General features: G+C 45.1%; 1 protein-coding gene and 1 pseudogene across 1 annotated transcript in view; one reads left to right on the forward strand and one right to left on the reverse strand.

Moving 5' to 3' along the window:
- Window positions 1-17,262, forward strand: part of ITGA9 (integrin subunit alpha 9) — a 398,613-nt gene that overhangs the window by 113,825 nt on the left and 267,526 nt on the right. The gene's annotated exons all lie outside the window — the stretch shown is intronic.
- LOC119510115 lies at window positions 14,840-16,118 on the reverse strand (annotated as a pseudogene).

Here is a 17,262-nt window from a genome sequence, read left to right on the forward strand (position 1 = left end):
TGGGCTTGACTTGGTTTCTCCCACCTTTTCTGAGGGTACCTGGTGTTCTGTTTTCCTTCTGGGCAGCAGCAGTGCACAGGGTGATTCTTTTTATGAACAGTCCTTGATGACACCCAGGCTGCTGTTTAAGTCACATCGACAGCATAAAAAATATTATCAGTTACATTACCTTTTCCCGGAGTGTTTTTTCCTAGGACGGTAACAGGTTTCATGTCAAAACAAAATGAAATTCTGTTTTCAAATAAATTTTGGAATATACTGCATTTAACATCACATAGGAGTAGTAGCTTTACTGCAGGACCTCTTGGAGCTTTAGAATGTTATGTATATAAGGGTAATACACTATTGGCATTTCTCAAACTTACTTGACCATGGAACACATTTTTCTTCTGGAGTTAGGCAATATTGCTACGATGTAGAATAGATTTCTCTAAATAATTTGGCTTTATATGTACCTTTCACTTTTCTCCCCACTCATGAGATGCTCTTCTTTAGCTTTGCATTTTTAATAACAGAAGTACTTTTTCTCTAGGTCCTTTTTATCGAGAAAACCTGTTTAACGATTTGGTAGGTCCCAGAACTAATCCCTAAGGTTCCCACCATTTATAGATTTCCATCTATCCTGTGGTGACTTAATTGTTTTGCTTTATTTTTAGTGGCCTCCTACACTGCAGAAGACTTTCTGAAAGCCCATATTTCATGCTAAATTTAGCTGGACTTTTAGCAGGCTTGATTGATTGCTGATCTTAATGGAAGAAAATGTGATACTCTCTTCTCCTCCCCTGTCATTAAATTCTTATCGATTTATGACCAAAAGGAGGCAATCACTGGATAAATGGGTGTCTTTTTGAAAATTATGACACATCACCAAGATGGATATAGTTGCCCTTTTAGTTCAACAGGCATCTGTTGAATGCCTACAGCATGCCAACACCACACGAGAGCCCAGGCCTGGCAGCCTTCCTGGCTCACCCAGCAGGGCAGCACCCCTCCCCACCACCACCCAGACTTAATGAGGAAAAGGGGCTAAAAGAAGCCCTTGGGATTAACGGACATTCTGAAACATCATCCCTAAAAGAGTGGGAGAAATGGGAGTTGGGGTTGAAGGTATAAGTGAAGTTAAAGGGCTGAAAAAAAACAGGCTGGATCCTGGGCTCTGAAAGCCTGTCTTGTGTGTTTGCTGGCCTGAAGGCTGGTCTTTCTCTGTGTCCTGCATCTCTGCACTCACCAGCCCCGTGACCTGTGACCTGAGACATGTTCCTTTCCTCTTTGGACCCCTGCTTCTCTGGAGACAACATGGGGTTGTGGTGATGGTTAATGGAGATAACTTGTGACAAGCTTCCCCCCCCCCACCCCCCCCTGCAGAAGGAGCTTTGCGCGTGTCTGTTGGTCCTTCTGTGTCCACTTAACTTTCCCTTCCTCAGTTTGCCAGGAAGCCTGGAGTGGTACCTTGGATTCTGATTAAAGGAGAGGTTGACTAATACAAATGAGGCCATGCATCATATCATGGATAGCCCTAAGCTGGATTGGAGTTCGGGGGACTGGAAGATACACTGATTAGAGTCATCTGTGTCCCGAAGACGTGGATAAAGCAATGGGCCAGAAGACAAGGCCAGGGAGGTCAAAGATATACATTATATGGCCAACAAGCCTACATTATGTGACTCCGGACCAGTGGTTATTATACTGGATTGGGGATCAGGGTCACTGGGAGGGTGTGTTAAAGCAGACTGTGGGCCCGATCCCTGGAGATTTTGATTGTGTAGGTCTGGGGTGAGGCCTGAGAATTTGCATTTCTGACAAGTTCCTGGGTTCCTGGGTGGCTCCTCTTCCCTTTCTGTTGCTCCTTGATATCATCTGTCAGACTAACTTGGGAACTTTAGAAACCATTTATCTAGAAACTCAGGGGACCCTTGAGGGGTCCCTGCCCAAAAGCATACCATTATGGACACACCCTGAGGGCAGTGACTCTGGGTCCTGTATACGTGTGTGTGTATTAATTATGTATCATCTGTCTTTTAATTTAGTCTAAGACTCACAAGAAGCTGCAAAAATAGCACAGAAAGTTGTTATGTACCATTTCCCCAGCTTCTCTCAATGACAATATCTTACATAACCATAGTACTTTATCAAAACTAGGAAATTGACATCTGTACAGCACCATCCATTTTTAAAGATTTCTCTGTTTTCAACAAGAGTTATCTCAGTCCCCTACTTTTAGCTCCTTTTTGGCAAGGACCAGGCCGGATAGGTGATAGGAATTCTGAGATAGATAAGTCATAGTCCTTAGCAGGGTTGGTCACAAAGGAAACCTCTGTGACTTCCTCATAGAGAAGAGGAGAGGAATCTGGGGTGGATCAGCTTCACCTGCTCACGTCCTGTCCATCTTGTGCTTTGGACGAGGCTGTCTCATTCGGTAGTGAGTTTTCACCAGGACAGATATCCGAGCATGAGCCATGGCATGCCCTGTCCTGAGCACTGAGAGGGAGCTTGGCCCAGATGCTCCCTGAGTATCCCACTCCTTGAAAATTCTCTGATTCTTTCAATTGCTGTGGCAGAGTTTGCAGCTAACGTTGATGGGACTATGAATTGTGTGAGGCTCCACATTGATGTGGTTGCCAAAAGGATTGCCTTTCTGGGCTCTGGTATAATTATTTCAGGTGACTCAGATCCCGATGCTCTGTATACTGGGCATTGTTCTAGGTCTTGGGGGCACACAGGTGAATCAGCCATTTTGAGTGCAAGGCAGTATCTAGTGGGAAAGTTAGATACAAGTAGACAATTGGGTGCCATAGGACATGGAGGGATGGCTATTTGATTTAGAGGGATGTAGTTAGTTTTCTAAATATCTACAGTGCCAGGAGGGTACCAGGAAGAAAGAAGTTAGGGAGAGGAGTTGGACCACAAAGACAGAGTAGACTTTGCTGAATTGATGATGAGTTGAGGAGTAGAGTTGAGGGAAGGGGAAACATTTCAGGGAGAGGAAACAGCACAAAAGAGCTTCTGTGACGTAGAAGCTTGGGAGAGGCTGAGAAGCCTTGACTATCTTGTTATGACAGATTTTGGGTTCCTGGGATGGTAAAGTGGCTGAACATGAAGCCAGGTTAGACTTGGCCCCTAAACTTACTTCTGAGGATACAGAACGTCAGTGCTACTAAGAGCTGCTTTGGAAATATGTATTAATGAGTTACTCCCATGAGAGATTTTAAACTCCTCTCTGAGGATCGTGCAATTTTGAGATGCCTGCTCCCTGCAGTGAGGATTGCTGGTGTTCAGCCAGGCCTGAAAGCAGATGTCTGGAGCCCCCAGAGCCCAAGCATCCCTGCCTGGGCTTGGCCATCCCTGGCCTTGGCTGGCCTCTTTTTCAAGGGTGCGGCAAAGACCCAATGAGATGCACTGCCCAAGTATTTGGCAGCTTTAGAGTCCTGTGGGCTATTCTGGCTGTTGCTATTCTGAAATGGAGAATGTCCAAAAGATTCGTGACCTGGACCTTGGCTGGGTGGGACCCCTTGTGACAGGGATGTGGGGATGATGCAGCTGAGAATTGAAAGAGCAGTGTCCCTCTTTCCTTGGAGACCAAGTTGTCCTGCAGGTTTTTTCAGAACCATGGAGAGGCTTTGTATTTCTGAAAGTGGATAGATTTGGGTTGCTTCTGTCTATTAGGTGGCTCCTCTTCCCTTTCTGTTGCTCCTTGATATCACCTGTCAGACTAACTTGGGATATTTTATTATAAGACCATTCAAAGCGCACATGAGGTTCCCAGAGGAGAGCCTACCTTTGTCTTGAAAGGAGGCCCCCTCTGTAGTTGACCTGAGCAGGGACTACTGGGAACATTTGCACCTTCTTGCCAAGGTGAATCTTGAAATTTGAGAGGTTCTGTTGTCTTCCGTGCTGAATGTGAAAGCACAGAGGTTCTTTTTAATCCTTTTTATTTTTAACTGCACAATGGAAATAAGAATAGGACGGAATAACTGCAGGGAGTAGCATGATGAGAAAACATTGAAAGTAAGTAGTCTAGAAATGGAGAACAGAACTTCTGGAAGAGAATCCCAGTTATGAGAACCTACTGATGAGAGGTGGAGAGAAATAAAAAGCCCTAATTAATGATTCAAATAAGGGCTCAGATGAGGCTGTTTGTATTGGAAACTAGGAATGTATCCAGGAGCAGGGGGCCTTTTGTAAATTAGGCTGGTCACCCTCCAATTTCCAAGAAGCTCTACTTGCCAGAAACCTGTGACCCACTTTTTCTAAAAAGGAAATGTAAACTTTAGGGTTGATAATTTAAAACAGAAGAATAGGCCCAGTGGTTAGTTCTTGATGGGAGGCATCTCATCAGAGGCACATGCTAAGGGCAGGAGAGGGTGCAGAGCAATGCTGGGTGCCCAGTGTTGCTGCTCCCTGGCCAGGGGGCACCCCAGGGCAGGGAGGGCAACTGGAGACAGCATATCACACATAGGTGTTGTCCAGGGGGTTGAGAGAGAAAACGAGATCTGAGCTGTGGTTAAGAGAGCTCAGGGTCTCACAAGACAACATCTGTGTTGCCGGGGTCTAGTTTCAATGAATGAAATGATGATTGAGCAAGATCAAGAAAATTGGACAAGAAGTCTGCGCGTATCCCATCAGCCTGCCTAGCAGACTCAGAGGGGCCCTGGGTGTGAGGTTATTCAAATGATGAGGAACACCACCTGGACATTAGCCAGGCAGAAGGACCAGGACTTGTATGAGATCAACTAGAGCTCTCTTGTGGTCCCATAATTCAGGTCTGTGGATCTCATTTGAGAGCCACTGGTTGTCAAATTTTAACAGGCCTCAGAATCCCCTGGAATATTTATTAAAACCCAGCTTCCTGGGCCCCACTCCCAGAGGATCTGATTCAGTAGATCTGGGGCGGGGCCTGAGAATTTGCATTTCTAACTAGTTCTTGGTGATGCTTATGTAGCTAAGTCCTGGGTACATGTTTTGAGATCCATTGATCTGGACTACAAAGGATGTCCGGACATCGGGTGGGGAGGGTGGGCAGGGAAAATCTGCTTTATATTTCTGTAGGAACTAGGAAACCAAGTAGATTCCTGGAGCTGGAAGGTGGCAGGGATCACGAGGAAGGGAGACACCCCTGTCCCATTAGTGTCTCACATCCGAGGAACCATCATTCTTTGTTTCATTCTGCTCCTCAGCCTGTGTTGGTCTCAGAAATTCAAAAGGGTGACTTCTGACACTGCATTTCCACTAAGGAGAGAAGGGCAGCTGAATTTCTGCCACATGGGGTCTGGGCTGGAGAGAATCATGGGGTTTATAAATTATCTCGGTCATCTGATGAGGTCAGAATTTCACCAGGATCCAGGCCATGTGACATGGCCTATTAACCTGCAGTGGAACCGACTGGATTCTGTTCTGTCAGCCTGTCCAGAGGTCTCTGAGGATGTGAGCATGTAATTGATGCACCATGTCAGTTGGAGATGGAACTGAAAGCATGTCTTTCTGTGTTTTATGAAAGTACTTTTTATGTTTCCCCCTGCATTTCTTCAAGGGAGCTTGAGGACAGCATATTATTAAGAGCACTTTTTTAGTTCCCTATAACTGAGCAGGAAATGAACTGAATGTGAGTCACATTTTGCACTTAGGAAGCTTGCCTAGCAAAGGCCTCATAGTGGGGAGGTTAGGGGTCTGGCCCTGCTTCAGAAAGCCTAGGTTTTGAACCTTGGTTTTGCCACTTCATTGCTCTGTGATCTTTAGCAAGTGACTTGACCTTCCTGTACTTAAGGAATTGGGATAACAATAGAATCTATTTAATAGGATTACTGTAAGGATTATATAACGTTGTATATATAATGCATTAGGGGTTGAATTGGGTCCCTCAAAAGAAAAGTTTAAAGTCCTAATCCCCAGTCCTCTGCATGTGACCATATTTGGAAAGAAGATCTCTGAAGATGTTAAAGTAGGACAAAACCGGATTAGGGGGACCCTAATGCAACATGACTGGTATCTTTATTAGAGGGGGAGAATTAGATGCATTCACAAAGACACAGGGGAGAATGCCATGTGACAACCAAAGCAGAGATTGCAGCCTAAGGGCTGCCAGCAAACCAAGCTAGCAAGAGGCAAGGAAAGTTTCTCCCCTGTGGATTTCAGACTTCTAGCATCCATAACTGCGAGGCAATACATTTCTGTTGTTTTAAGCCATCCACTTTGTGTGGCTGTGTTATGGCGGCCCTAAGAAACTAAGAAATAATGCAATTAGAATTGTACCTGATGCTTCTAGAAAGAAGTCAGTAAATTTTAGTTATCACAAGCATTGAAACGTCAAAAAACTCATAAGATACCTGTGTATGTACTCTTTTAGGAATGGAATTCTTAATTTTTCCTGGCCCACGCAAGGTTGTTTTGTAGAAGCTATCAGTGTGTATTCTAGAGAAAATCCATTGGAGGGTGGGAAAATGGTTGTTTTAAAATTCTTTAAACCTTGTGTAATTTTTTTACCTATTACTACTTTTGTCATCACTTCTCATTTTAGTTTTCCAATCAACCTTAAGAAGCTTTATGGAATCATAAAATTTCCCTATCTAAAAGGAAGATGTATATGATACTGATACGACCTCACATGTGACACTGATAATACCTCACACACGTGGCCCATGCTTTACGCCTTTCCGAGAGTCTTCATGTGCTATGTCTCGTTTAATCCTCCTGGTGGTCTTAGTTTAGAGATCCTCTTAAGTCCCGTTTTTCAGTTCATACAGTGAAAACTTTGGGCAAGTGACTGCCCAGACTCTGCAGGTGATTTAATGACAGACCTGAGTTTTTTTTTTTTCAAGGACAATAGACTTCATTACTCATAGCAAAGAAATTTGTGCTATTACCTATAGCACAAATTTGCATCAGTTTCCTGAACGCCAATTCCAACAGGCCTAGCTGGATACCTGTATACACAGTGGGTTATGTCACATGAGAGGAACACTGAGCTGAAGGAACCACTTTACACCAGCCAGCCAACCTGCTGTTTGTCCCACTTTTTCATCCCTTAGCGTTGCTTGCCGCAAACACAACCCTGAGAATGACCTGGGTAGAGAGCAGTTAGGACTTTCCATTCTTGCATACTCAGCCCTAGCGAGATGTGTAGGAGCCTTGGCAACCCATGGAGGAGCGTATCCCAGCAATATCATTTGTTTATTGTCGTAACATAGATATAACACGAAATTTCCCATTTTGACCCATTTTGACATTCACAATGTTGTGCTACCATTACCACCATCCATTACCAAAACTTTCTCATCACTCCAAAAAGCAATTACTCTCCATCCCTCCCTGCCCCCTAGACCACCCCCAGTAACCTCTAATCTACTTTCTGTCTTTATGAATTTGCTTATTCTAGATATTTCATAAAAGTAGGATCATATAATACTTGTCCTGTTGTGTCTGGCTTATTTCACTCAACATAAAGATTTCAAGGTTCATCCATGTTATAGCATGTATCAGCACTTCATTCCTTTTTATGATTGAATAATATCTCATTATATACACACCACGTTTTATTTATCCATTCATGTGTTGATGGGTTCTTGTGTTGTTTCTACCTTTTGGCCATTGTGCTTAATGCTGCTATTAATAATGATGTACAAGTATCTGTTCCTGTTTTCAATTCAATGTGCAAGGGTACCAATTTCTCTGTATCTTCAGCAACACTCGTTATTTTCCTTTTTTTAAAAAATAGCCATCATAATAGGTGTGAAGCAGTATCTCATTGTGGTTTTGATTTGCATTTCCCTCATGATTAATATTGTTGAACATGTTTTCGTGTGCTTATTGGCCATTTGCGTATCTGCTTTGTAGAAGCACCTTTTCACGTCCTTTGTCCCTTTTTAAAATGGGTTGTTTGTGTTTTTGTTGTTGCGTTGTAGCACAGACCTGGAATTTTAAGCTCATCTCCTTCTGGAACTACCCCCTTCCCAGTGTGTGTAACCCCTGGCTTATTCAAATTTCTTATTCAAATTTGTGATGCTAGTACACTGAGAGATGAAGTCCCAGTTACCCTTGTTCAAACCATTCCAAAACTTGAGGGTGTGAGATGAGCATTTGATTTTGCTCGTGGGTGCTGTGGGTCAGGAATTCAGACTGGGCCCAGGTGCTGGCTTGCCTTTTTCAGTGGTATTTGGGGCCTCAGCTGGGAAGACGTGACATCGGGGCTGGAATCCTCTGGGCGTCTTCACTCACACGACTGGCAGCCACTGTTTGGGGCAGGGATCTCAGATGGACTCTTGCCCAGAACACTTACATGAGGCATGAGGCCTTTCAGTGCAGTCTCCCCACCTGGGCTAATTTGGTTTCCTCACAGCATGGCAGCTGGTTCCTAAGTGAGCCTCTCAAGAGAGCAGGGGGAATGCATGGCATTTTGATGACCGCACCTCAGAATTACAGGGCAGTGTCACTTTTTGTGTTCAGGCAGGCCACAGAGTTCTGCTCAAGTTCAAGGGGAAGGCACAGAGACCTTGCACTCAGTGGGAGGAGTGTCACATGGTAAGGAAAGCAAATGACTTCAAGGAAGGAAATATATTTTTACATTGAAGGAAGAAAATATGAACTGACATGTTCGAGGTGTAGCAAGCCATCGGTGAGAATCCTGAGTACTCAGGTCAGGGTGGGCACGGTTGGGGTGGGGGTGGTGAGGAGAGACTGGGCCATTCATTCACTCCACAGATATGCATCTTTTCCCTCTCCGAGCCAGGCAGAGTGAGCAGGGCACACAGTCTCGTGGTGCTTCTGGATGATCCTGTCACATGGGAAGCTCAGGTCCCTGTAGTATATCCTCATCCTGTTGAAAATTGGACCCATTGAAGACCATTTTAAGATTTATTTATATTTGGCACAGGATTTACAAAGTTACATTTACTACCTTAAAAGTAAAAAGTTCATCTCAGTCAATGTCCTGTCTTGCTTACATTTAAGTGAGATGGGAAGAAAAAAGTCAGCACCAGGTGAAGATTAGTTGTAAAAGTTTATGTTATGTTTATGTGAAGTTTATTTTCAATCCTGGTATGCTTCATGAAGTAGGTATTTCTTTTAATATTATTAATAGTTATTTACTTTTCATTTGCCACTGCCTACCAAAATAAACTCTCTTATTTTTGAGTCATCTTCGTATCCTCAGAACAGCTAACTTTAAATAATGGTTGGAGAAGCTCCAGGTTAAGTAGGGATTAAAATCCTATTGCGTTCTGACCTTTGGGTTAGGAGCAAGTGTGGTGTAATAAAATATCAGTCCCCCGAGTCATCTTTGCTGATTTTTTCCCTATTATTCTTTCCTGTTATTCCATATTCATGCAGCTCTTGCAGCCAAGGATTGTTACTTTAAGATCCAATCTGAAATTAAACTTATGGTTTTAAGCAATAAGCTGTAAAGCTGTTGAAGTCCCACTGAGATGTGGTTACCCTTTTTCTAGACTTCCTGAGTTGTGTCTTCTTAGCTCCCTAGTTGATTTGTTATTGAACCTTTGGAAAGTTCCCTGACGTCTCACTGCCCATTTCCCATCAGGATGGGGAAAATTAACTGTGCCAACCTCCTAGGCTGACAGACTGCAGCTGCATTCCTTCCATGCAGATGGGGTGCTCCCCAGATGGGGTTCCACCCTTCCGGAAGGAGCAGGTCTGAGGCCATGTGGGGTTAGTGGGTCCACGCTGCCATGGGACCCCAGCAGGTTCTGACCCACTTGCCCCAGACTCACAGAAATGCTTCTGGAACTGGAGCACATTCTCCAAATTTTGCAGAGGACCCCACCCCAAACTGCCTTCCAGGGTCTTTTTGATCTGTGCACAGAGTATATCTCCTTGGGCAGCTCTCCTGAAAGGACCCTTGAGTCAAGATAAATAGGGAGAGCAGCGGGCAGCTATACACAGTTGCATTTGGGATGTTTGATGTGAAAGGATGTCAATCGGTGAAAATCTCTATGGCAAGGAAGTTCAGTCAAGTAGAGACTGCTGTCCCCCAGGGTACACACTCCTCTCGCCACTGGTCTAGCTCGCCCTCATGCGGCCTCTCTCACTCTGGGCCTCGGCCTTCCTGTTTGGCAGGAGCAGTTTCTAGATTATCCCATTTGCTGGCATGGAGGTGGCACAGAGCACTGTGAGGAAGATGAGTTCCTAAATCACTGGTCTGCCTTCTGCAAACCACATTCCACCAGACCCAACACCTATGAGTGTTTCGCTCAGGCTGTTGTTTAGTTCAACTTTGTCTGATGTCTCCTATTTGAAGATAAAGGGAGTGAGAGTCACAAAAAGTCATCAATAATGATTACTGGTGTTTATTGAGTGCTTTTTGCACCCAGGCACTATTCCAAACCCTCTGCCTAAGTTGATTCTGATAATCCTCAGCACAGCCCTGTAAAATGCATGCTACCCTTATCCTTTTTGTACAGATGAAGAAACTGAGGCCCAGAGAGCTAAGCGACTGCCCAAGGACTTACAACCAGAAAGCAGCTGAGACAGGATTGTAGCCCCTTTAGGCCCTGGAACCTGCACTCCTGGTCTTTGGGCCAGGCTGTCTCATTGAGTGTTGAGGGGCTTCCCAGCATCCAGGCTACAAAGCGTTGCTGCAGGAAAGCCCCTTGTGGGGATCCTGCCCTGCCTGCTCGGTATCCGCTCACCAAAAGTGGGGCTCTCTAGAAAGAGTGTGGGCACTGTGGAAGCAAGTCATTAAAACACCAAGGGTTTATTATTCTGCTAATAAGTCAAAGTTCTCAAAATTGAGCTTTGGGGGGCTCTTTTTAGACTCTTTGAAATTATTACTCAAAAAAGAAGTCTGGAGTTGAAGTGGGTTGACAGGGTTGACTGTGCCTTTGGGGAAAATTCCCTGTTGGGTGCTAAGAGCCAGTGGCCCCTCAGGCAGCTGTAATTTCACTGGTTTTGGGGAGTTCCTGCCCTTCATGGGAGATAAAGAAGCCCCAATGCTCATTCTCCAGGATCTTGTCCTCCAGAGGACACAGCTGACATGAGTGTGATGGAGCCCCTGTTGGGGCTGTGGACACAGGGCTGGGGGCTTGGGGAGAAGAGGATGGATTCAGCCTTGGCCTGGGCCGCCGCTTTATGTCTCTTACTGGAAACACACTGCAACCTTCCTGCAGAGGCTCTTCCTGTCAGTGGGGAGTCGTGGTTATTTATTTTCTAGGAAGAGAGAAAGCCAGGCTTTTGATGAAGAAGTTACATCCAAGCGCTGAGATCTCCATTTGCTCGTCAAAGATTTCATTTACAACCGCGTGAGGGAGGGTGGGAGAAGTTCCACCTGAGATCATTTTTCACTACGAAAAGTCCCGATGGAAAGGTTGAGGTTGGAGGAGAGTGAGGGGGATGACTTCCCAGAGCAGGGCAGAAGTGCCGAGGAGCGCCAAAGCCATGTATGCAGCCCTGCCACAATTCTGATTTATAAAGAAAAAAGGGAGGCAGAAATTATGGAATCAAGTTCAGCCTGACATGGGAAACCCCGTCTGTCGTGGTCAGCATGAGTGGGAAGGCAGAGAGATGAGGGCCACAACCAAAGAGCGGCTTTGCCTCCAGTGGAGCACCCCTACACCCCAGGGATCGGGTCTTTGCCTCCAGTGGAGCACCCCTACACCCCCGGGATCGAGTGGACACCCCCATGTGTTTGCCCACAGTCACCCGCACATGGCCAGGCCCCTCTGCCTCACTACCCCAGTCTCCCATTTCTTCCTTAAGTGGGAATATCTTGAGCCTCAGTTAATTGTTTTAGTTTTCTTGAGTATAAAAGGAATCCTGGCTGGACGTTGAGTGACTATAATCATAAAAACCAAATGATGACTCTGGCCCCCTCTGTGCCAAGGGTGTGTTCAGACCCTCGTGGCTGCTGCCAGTTGTGAGGGCAGCAGGCCTTGTGTGTCTTTAGAGGCAATGGGCCGATTCGGGCTCTCTGGAGACCCATAAGATGTAACTGCACAAAGCCCCAAACCAACAGTGAAAACAGCTATCCCTGCCTTGGGTATATTGTCCAAGTGGATTTTTCCAACCCTTTCTTCCATTTCATTTCTAACATTTCCTTAAAAGGCATAAAGAAAGGGCATGGATGGTGACTGGAAGATTAAGACCTCTTCAGTGGCCTCTTTAATTCCGGAATAACCAGTCTTATTTTTTTTCCCGCCATCCATCAGAGCCTTCTTCTGAACTGTCTTTTTCAGACTTATTTTTTATTAGATCGTGGTACAAGAGAAGCAATTAATAAGGCCTTCCATTTCCACACTGACTTGTGAAGCTTGGCGTCTATGGAAGGATGGCCGAGTGAGCAGAACATGTGAGATCCGAGTAGCCTGATGGAAACATAAACACATTTTTATTTAGTCACGAGTGTCATTTGGAGTATAAATAGGGCCCTGCATGATTTCTGTCTTCCCTCCTGGAGAGCTTGAGCACTATCTTGTACTGTGATCTTTATGTTGTATTGGAAAAATCTGGGATTCTTTTTTCCTTGGTCATTGTTTACTTTTTAAAAATAATGTAGGTTTAAAGAATTCCTACTTTTTAATCTCAAACCCAAACATGGTTTGTAGTGAGAAAAAGATATTTAATAAAGTTGGGTATTTTTAGTTCCAGAAAGAATTGGGAGAAGGGAGTGTTGCAGTTAAGAGGAGGAGAAAATGTCCTGTGTGGGAAGATACTCTGACTCTTGTTCCTTTTGCTTTTTAAAAACTTGCATTTCCAGTAAAAATGTGTTTAAGTTTGGACCTTTTAAGTGTACTGCTTGGTCATGTTAAATTTTAATTGATTGCTGGGAAGTTCCGGATGAGCTCAATGCATGAGGATTTCCATGTCTTAGAGCTGACATAGGGTAGGGGGTGGGGACGCTCACCTCCTTCCAAAGCGCCGGCGTCCTTAGAGGAACATAAACTGACCTGCTGGTTTTTTGGCGGGAAACGTAAAGGCCAGTCTACTTCGGATGAATTTTCAGGGACGATAAGTAGCTGCCCCTCCCCAATCATGCTTTAGCTTGCCTTTAGCCTTTCCTTTTTGTCCATCCTTTGCCCCCATGGCTTGAACATGTGATCCCTGACCCCAGTTGCATCTGCAAACTTGGACAAGAGAGACTGATCACCTCAGGGTCAGAGGGCTCCTGGACCACCACTCTGATATGGATTTAGACTGGATCAGGAATTTCGTTTGGCGTACTTTTGTCCTTAAAAAAATATATAGGGTTAAGAGAAAGCTGCCTCCCATAATCCTAATTTCAGCAAGCTCAAAATATTTCTTCCTGGCCTGTCCCTATCTCTTTCTGTGTCCAGGTCTCTGAGAGGGCTTCATGGAGGAGCCTTATCATGGTGGAGGTAGGAAGGAAGGTATTAGGATGTTTTCTTAGGGATGTGCTCTTAAGGTCTAGTCATATGTAGCCATATATCACCTAGGCCTGAGAGGGGGAGCGAGCAGAGTTGAGGAGGAGGAAGTGGTTTGTGACTGCCAAGGAGAAGTTAGACCATGTTAAGAAGGACAGGAGACTTGTCCCTGCCTCATTGTCTCCTTCCTCATTTAGTATCCCATCCTTTCCAAGAGAAGTTCTGAGAACCTGTCCCCTGGTATCATGGTAATGGCCTCCCTGGCAGCCCCTATAGCCCCAGGGAAGCTCTCTCATCAGCCTGTCCTTCTCTTGATTCCTCTCCTGGTGGCTACCTGGCGTCACCACTCTTTCAGGCCAGGTCAAATTGCAATCCTTGTAAGAGGATTAAAAGATAGGGTTTTATTGCTCTTACACAAAAGAAGTTCAGGACTGATATGTTAGCTCCAAGCCCATCAAGGATCCTGAATCCTTCTCTCTTTTTGTTCCACCATCCTCAGCATGTGACCTCCAGCCTCAAAGCTACCTCATGGCCCATGATAGCTGCTGGAGGTCCAGCTATCACATGCAAATTCCAGATAGGAAGAAGAGAGAAGAGCACAAAAGAGTTCATTTCTTTCCTAAGCTGACTCCTTTTAAAGTGGTTTCCTGGAAGCCTCATGCAATGTTTTCACTTGCACCATATTGACCACCTCCTCCTGCAGGGGAGACAGAGAAATATTTTCCTTTAGAGAGACATATTGCAACCTAGAATAAAATTGAGATTCAATTAAAAGGGGAAAGGGATTAGGCAGTCTCTGTCATGGTCTAGCATATAGGAAGTACCTCATGCATGGACCTTATAATATTCTGCCAAGTATTCTAGTAATTTATAGAATTATCTAACCCTCCTACCAGATCCTAAGCTGCTTGGAAGCCTGGAGTTTATCCCCCTTCTCTTTGTATTGTTTACAGCCGCCATCAGAGAGGGTATGTGTAGTGGGGTCTGTCAACCCAGGTAGTGTGCACAGTGGGTTTTCAGCTCATTGTTGTTGAATTGAATCAGATTCAGCCCCCACCCCTGCCTCCATGGATCTGCAGTTTTAAATGATTTGTTAAGCATTAAAAAATTTCTTCCCAGAAAGCTTTTACATAATTATCAATTTAATGTTACTAATTATAAAAGTGCTAATAATTATCAATAAAATTGGAAAAATAATTCTAGTTTATAGAAATTAGCAGAATTTGTACATAGGAAGTTACACTAATGATTCCAGATGTTAGAAATACAAGAGGCCAGAGTTCCATCACTGGTCAGTATCAGTAGAATGTTAGACAGAAATCTTTATGAAGGGTCTCACTTTCTCTTTCTTTCTTTCTGTTTCTCTTTTTTTGTGTGTGTGTGCCAGGCAGAATGGTGGGGCCTTTATTGGATGTCAAAAGGTACATCTAGGCAGGGAGGTAGATGCTAGAGAATGTAACACATACTCTCATGGGTGTAGTGGAGCCTGGATGTCCAGTTTTTGGGTCTTACTGTCTCTATTGATGGTCTCCAGCCACAGCTTGGGTGGAGCTTCTCAGCCTGGGGTGAGGGCAGTTTGGGGCTATTGAGTGGCTGCTTGTCTGGAAGTAGACGATCTCATTCATCTATCCCAGAAACTCATACCTGCAGAAGTGAGCTTTTTAGGAAGGCATGAATCACATTCTCCTTGAAGTTGTTTGAGATGGTCATCTTGTCACTAATCTGGACATCCCTCACGGTTCTCATCAAGATGGTTGTGGGTCATCTCCAAAGCTTCTCGCTTCAGCTGCAGAGCGTTCTCCGCAATCTCATTGCTGGCCACTTTGGAGACCGTGAGGAAGATGGCTTCCTTGCCGAAAGTGGTCTTCCCTTTTCCATCTGTCCGCTGACCCCCACTGAACAGTTGTAGCATGATGGTGAGCACATCTGAATGAGCCTTGTGTACCTCCTCGAAGAACACCAATGGCACTGGGACACTGCTTCAGCCTCTTGGTCAGCTGGCCACCCTCCTTGTGGCTGATGTAACCTGGTGAGGACCCAATAAGCTTGGCCACCTTGTGTTGCTCCTGGAACTCATGTCCAGCCTGATGAAACACTTTTTGACATCTTTGTGCACTTTTTTGGCTGTCTGCTTGGCCAGCTCAGGTTTTCCTATTCCAGGTGATCCCAAGAAGAGGAAAACCAGAGGGTATTCTTCGTCATACCAGCTGTTCTCCTTCTTCTAGATTGCAGCACCCACTGTGGTGATGGAATTCCCCTGGCCATTGATGTGCTCCTTCAGCTGCTGCTCCAGGGGGAAGCGGCACCGCTCCTCGGCCTCATGCTTCCCCTGCTTCTCTTGATACTTGGTCTCAGAAGTCCTTAGACATTTCATTACCTCTCCTTCTTGGGCATAATCTAAGGATGCGTGTTCCATTTCATGCCCCTGCAAGGGCTTGGCTCTTCCACCAAGCAGCTCCTTGGTGGTGTGGCAGTTGTCAGCAAGGACAGCATAGTGCAGGAATGGGCAGCCCTTGAAGCTAGTGCAGGTGTTCAACTGGTCATCCTCTTGGATGTTCAGGACTTCCAAAGAATGGATTCCCTCCTCCCTGGAGGTCTTGTAAATACCGCTGAACTCATCTCCAAGTTTGGGTCAGCCCCAGTGGCAAGCAGGTCCTGCACCACACTGTCGTTTCTGCTGATGGCTGCCACCGTGAGTGCTGTCCAGCCAAATCTGTGCCTGGCATTGACATCTGCACCTTCTGACAACAGCCTGCTGACTTCTTGGACGTTGTTGGCGTGAGCTGGAGACCCCATTCCTGCTGCCCTGTGTGGGGAGGGTTTCTTTGGGGATCAAGAGTTTCACTTTTTCCTGATTTGCATTTGAACTGACAGTGTGGGGAGGTAGGAGATGTCTGTCAGTCCTTCATATTTGTAAAAGGGCAGGGAATCCTTCTGAAATCTAGTTGTGTAAATTTATGTTCCACCACAAGAAAAATAAGTGGATGGAAAAAAATCAGGGAGATGGAAGGAAGGGCTTTCCCTTTTACTCTCAGAGGGAAGGAAACGCTGACTGTGCCGGACGTCTCAGTCGGGAAGTAACTTTGCCGAGTCCTTACCATGTGATCGGCTGATTCACTTTGTCCGCTAAGTCTCGGGAGAGGTGATGTAACCAGGCGATGCAAATTCGAGGGAGAGAGGAAAAATCATTGTTGGCCCAACCCTCTGGCCATGGAAGTTTACCGAGCTCTGGCCAATGCAGATGGGGGGTTGCAGCTACATTTTATAATTCTGTTTTAAAGTGTTGGTGGAAGCATCTGCTGTTTCCTCTTCCTCATTTTCTCTTCTCTTCTTCTCTTCCATTCTCTTTCTCTCTCTTATCCTCCTCATCTTTTTATTTCAGATGTGTTCCTATGAGCAGCAATTCTGCTCTTTGTTTCCTCTTCCTCATTTTCTCTTCTCTTCTTCTCTTCCATTCTCTTTCTCTCTCTTATCCTCCTCATCTTTTTATTTCAGATGTGTTCCTATGAGCAGCAATTCTGCTCTTCCCAAACCAATGCAGGTCAGATCTTTGGAAACAGATTAATGAGGAACCGTGGGGGCTGCCCTCAAAGATGTATATTTGTTTTTGAATCTGGCTAAAATGTGCTAAGAATTTGAGTCGAAAGAGCATAGATTTTGGTGTAAATTCCAGCTCCACCATTATAGGCTGTGTGAAATTTGTCAAGTTGCTCAACTTTTCTGAATCTCCTGAAGGTTAATTCCTACTTCCCAAGTGTTGTTAGGAAGATTGAATGAAGTAATGTATGAAGAAAAATCCAGACTGGTAGATGATGGCCAGATGGCTAAGAAGTTTGGATTTTAATCTCTGGGAAGCAAGGCTATAACATGATATGATAGATGTTGTCAAAATCTTGCTCTTGCTCTATGGAGATCGTGGATTATGGAGGTTTGGGGACTG

The sequence above is a fragment of the Choloepus didactylus genome, chromosome 1 (assembly GCF_015220235.1).
Source record: "Choloepus didactylus isolate mChoDid1 chromosome 1, mChoDid1.pri, whole genome shotgun sequence".
In the NCBI taxonomy this organism is placed as follows: domain Eukaryota; kingdom Metazoa; phylum Chordata; class Mammalia; order Pilosa; family Megalonychidae; genus Choloepus; species Choloepus didactylus.